Raw genomic sequence first — 4,827 nt, 5'->3', positions numbered from 1 at the left:
AGGAGTTGGAGCTGTGCCCTGTGGGGTTTTTGTGTGATGCCATCACCCCCTCCTCCCTGTGCTGGTCAGCTGTGAGGACTTAAAACTCCCTTCAGTTGGACTCTCTTGTGAGGACTTCAAGTGATCTTCCATTTACCTGGTAGCAGCACAGGAGAGCCCTGGATGCCCAGAACAGACTCAGTGGCTGCATTTCCACTGCTGCATTGAGCAGGACCATGCCAGGGCCCAGGCAGTGACCTGTCCAGTGATTAGCAGGGACCAGGCATGTTTGGGATTTACACTTCTCTCCTGTCCCCAGGCATGGCTCAGAGGCCATAAACTTCTCCAGTGGGCAGTTTCCATGGGACCAGTCTGCTACTGGGAGTGCTGGCTGGGCTGTGTGGATGTGAGCTCAGAACACAGAACAGTCCCTGGTATTTTTTCCAGCAGGGATGTGGCTACTCTGACTTGACAACACAAAACCATTTGTAGCTTCTCTATTCATTCAACAGAGAGAGATCCAGAGAAATACAAAAACCTTGCAAGGATTTTATAGCACATTTTAAACCTGTCTAGATGGAAAAAAATGTAATATAGTGGTTTGCTAGAAATTCAGGTTGGTTGCCTAGGGAGGATGGAGATAAAGATGTAAAAGAAAAACGTTGAAAAATGCCTTGAAATCTGCTTATGGGGCTCTGTGTTGTTACCAATGCTGGGAGTGAGCTCCTGTGCTACAGAGAGTGTCCTGGTAGGACAATAATTTCCTTGGGCTCCCTGCAAATATTACAGATGAAGTCCTGGCCCCATTTGAGACACTGGGAGTTTTTCATTAGCACCAGGGCCATTTCATTCATAAAAGGCTCCTTCCCAGCTCCTGTGCCATTACAGCATCCCCTGTCTGTCATCAGGCAGGTCTCCCTGAGTGAGGGGGAGCAGGTTCATCCTTCTTCTTCTAAATGCTCCATCAGCCACTCCCTTGAAAACTGTAAATAAAGGCCGCTGGGGATAGCTTTTCTGCTTGACCCCTCACCTGAAATGAAAATAAAGGTGACTGAATTTCATCCTGACGTGGAGCTCCTTCCCAGGCTGGCTCTTTCCCGTGGCTGTTGACAGTTCCCTGCCAAGCCCCATGGTTACCTTTGATTTTGCCCTAATGACATCTCCGTGCTTAGGGTGGCTCTGGGGCTGTAATCCCCTCTGCAGCCTTAGCCAATTTATGGGGTAACCTGAGACCAGGCTCTCTCTTCCCCGTGATTTTTCCACTTGTTAATACTCACTGAAGGCATCAACAAGCTAAATGCAGAGGGTTTCTTTTGTTGCATGCCCAGGGTTGGGTGAATATCTGCACTCGCACCTGATATGAATCTTGGCCTTCAGAAAGGTGCTGCATGTTCTTGCCACATGAAAATGGCACAGGGTTTAATTTCCCCAAAGTGTGCTGCTAAAACAAATGCTTTGTTAGCAAAAGACAGGCAGTGCTCCAAGGAGCTGTTAAGAGGAGAAGTGAGGATTCAGCAAAGTGGGATTTATCCACAGTTCTGCCACAGATTTTCTGTGTGATGTGTAGCTTGCTTTGTCTCAAAGTGTTTCATCTTTAAAATCCTTCCAGTCGAAGTCTTGATGTGTCTCATGTGTTTAGACTGCAAGCTTTTCAGGGACAGGGCTTTTTTATTTGCACAGCAGCTTTTATAATAAGTCCCTGGTCTCTAGGGAACCTACCTGTGCACGTGCAATACAGTTTTAAAAGAGAAGGCTCAAATTCATCACAGTGAATGATCCTGGTGTTAGGAGAGGACACGAGTCCCGATCCCTGCTCCCTAATGTGTATTATTTGGCTTTTCTAAAGGAAACCTTAGGGCAGATGATTTACAAGGAAGTAGGAGGAGGATCCCTGGGGAAAGCAAACACTCGAGACCTCAGGGTGGGGTGGCTTTGGTGGCACACTTCTCCCCTGGCCATCTGATCCAGGAGGTGCCCACTTCCTAAGCACAGATCAAAGACAAAAGGTGACTTCTGCAATGACATGCAGCCACCTCTTGCATTGCTTAAATTCTCTCCTCCTGCTTCTGTTTGATCTCACTTTACTTTTCCTGTCACTGGAAGCAGGTGGTTCCTTTATTCTCCCCGACAAGTTTAGATCAGCTGAACAGCTCTAATGGCTGCAGTGGGAATCTCTCTGTGGCACAGCCAGCCTGAGCCTTGGAGCAGTCAATGGAAAAGCTCCTTTTCACTGCAGGGGGGTGTGGAGGGGGTCTGGATGAGCAGATTGAGAGTGGTCATTGTCCTGCCAGCCTTGCCTTTGAGAAGCAGATGTGGTTGTAATGTGAGGTGACACCCAGGGAAAGCCCAGGAGCTCCTCCAGGCCTGTGGGCACACAGCTGGAAGATTTTCATGGTGTGCTAAAGGTGCACATTTCCTCTTTATGTCTTGTTAGCAAAGGCTCATGCTTGCTACCCTGGGCTCTCAGCTCCATAGGGTGGCTCTGCTGACTGCTGGTGAAAATGAACAGAGAAAGAAGAAACAGAGATGAAACAGAGAAAATAAAATGTTCATCCCATGAGATGAATATGATCACAAGTGACAGGCATAAATCAAGTCAATGTCATATTGAAACCCAGAGTTGCATTAGATCAAGAGACTCCCCAGACCTGGGTCACTTGTGTGCTCTGCTCTGAATTTTTTCTGTTTTTCCCATTTCTCTGCTTTACTCCTGTGGGCCTGTCTCTAATTTTAACCTGCTTCTTGCAGGGGGAAAAAGAAGCAGAATTTACCTAACAGGCAAGCTCTTAACAAAGCCTGGATACCTGATACACATAATGGTCCCAGAGGCATGTTTACTTTGGCCTGAGTGAGTGAGTGAAAACCATTTTGGAAGGACTTTTTCACCTCCAGCAACTTAACTTAACGAGGAGAAAAGTGATGTGGTTAAAGGGCTGTTTAAACAACGGCATTAGGGAGCAGATTTAGGCGCCCTGACAATACCCATATGTATTTGCCTTACACAGGTGCATAAATATGCCATGATTTATATCACAGGACACATCTCATAGGCAGTGATGAGATTTCAGCCATCCCCTGCTGATGGATGGTTTTTGGGGGATTATCAGGGACAAACAATTGATTGTTTTAGCAGGTTACAGCAGAGTTGCCCTAAGATTTGGAGCACCACGACTGAGTTCACCAGCTGCCCTTGTGGAGGAGTGTCTCTGCAACAAGGAGTTTGGCTCTGAGGCTCAGTCCTGTAAGTGCTGTAGGTGGCTGGAGGAGAGCAGCAGGGGCCTCAGATTTAGGCTGAAGGATGCTGCTGGTTTCTGCTCACAAGAAGTCATAAATGCTCCAGCAATTAATCAAGAAAGCAGGAGAGAAGGATGAAATAAATAATCCATGGGAAATGTGGCCATGCTGGGCTGCTGCACTGCCACAAAAGTTCATGTTTTTACACCCAAATGGGTGGCTGACCTCCTGCTGACAGAATGGGCTGTCAACACTCCTCCCTTGAAGAAGAGTCTCCTCTTTGCACTTTGTGTCCTGGTGGTGATAACCTGAATGGAGATTCCCAGATTAAACCCTGCCTCTTCCACAGGCTGGGGGTCCTGCTTACCCATCACTTCCCTCTTTCAACATCCTCATGGGGGCAATGAATCTTATTCCTGGCCCAAGAGCACTTGTCAGGGGCTGGGCTGACAGGGAGGTCTGTCCTCCTTGGCCATGTTTTTGTGCATGGAGTTGTTAATAGCTGAGATGCTTCCCCCAGGCCCCTGTGCCAGTGCCCAGAGCAGTGCCTGGCACAGGGGCAGTGCAGACCTAGAGAGAACTCTTGTGTTTCACGGGTGGAAAAGACAGCAAAAATGGTAAGTTAGGGCCAAACTGAGGTGAAATTTATCTCTGCATCATATCCTCTAAGCAACTGCAGTCTTACTATGACTACAAGATTGACTTTCCAGAGGTACCTCTGAGTGCAGGGGGAATGACCAGCAGGATGCCAGGGGGGATCTGCACAGGCCAGGTACACAAATCTCATTGTTTTACATTGTAGTTGGGGTCCTTGACTCCTACTTAAACTCTTCCTATGTGATTTTAAAGGATCTGAGCTCAGCCCTCACACATTTGGGCCCACTGGCAAATTCTCCCAAGGTGCCACTCAAACACATGAATGTCTGCCTCTGACTTTCTGGTCCTGGCTGATGTGTGCTTTGCTTTTGTGCAGATGTGGGGAGGCCAACAGCACCAGCACCCTCTGAATGCCTTCCTGGATGTTTGGAGTTGCCATTGCCTTGAGAAAGAGGGGCACTGCCATTCAGGGGAATGGTCTAAGCTCCTGACTCTGGGAATCTGAGCCATTGTCCCCCCCTGAGTATTGTGAAAATAAACCAATTATTTAAGAGTAATTTCCTCCTGCAGGTGTTTGTTTGGTCTTCAGCACTATCTTCTGTCTCAGGCATGTGCAGACAGCTACACAGAGAGCAGCCATGCAGGGCACAGCTTTCTCCATATCTGCATTAGCAAAAAGGAGGCAAAAAAGTTCTCTTGGAGGCAGAGGAGCTGCAAGTTTGGTTCCTCTCCACTTCTTATTGGGGTTATGCTGGCAATTATCAGCCTCATCTTTTGATATATGGGAGGAAGAAATGGGAAAGTGAACAGCAATAGTGGGCTGCTCCTGCATAAACCATTCTGGCAAAATGCCTTTTAATTTCATGTGAGCTGTGCCTGCGAGAAGACGGAAGGATCAAGCTATCATCAAGAAAGATTAGGATTTGAAGCCAGGTTTTGGAAATTGTCTCCTATCTCAGTAATGAATCAGACACCTTAGGTTAAATTCAGATCCTACTGAATAAGCATTTTCCTTTT

This window comes from Agelaius tricolor, unplaced genomic scaffold (assembly GCF_023055355.1).
Source record: "Agelaius tricolor isolate 1412-34295 unplaced genomic scaffold, bAgeTri1.0.p SCAF_24, whole genome shotgun sequence".
In the NCBI taxonomy this organism is placed as follows: Eukaryota; Metazoa; Chordata; class Aves; order Passeriformes; family Icteridae; genus Agelaius; species Agelaius tricolor.
The sequence above is the reverse complement of the archived record's forward strand: the minus strand, read 5'-3'. Positions refer to the sequence as shown.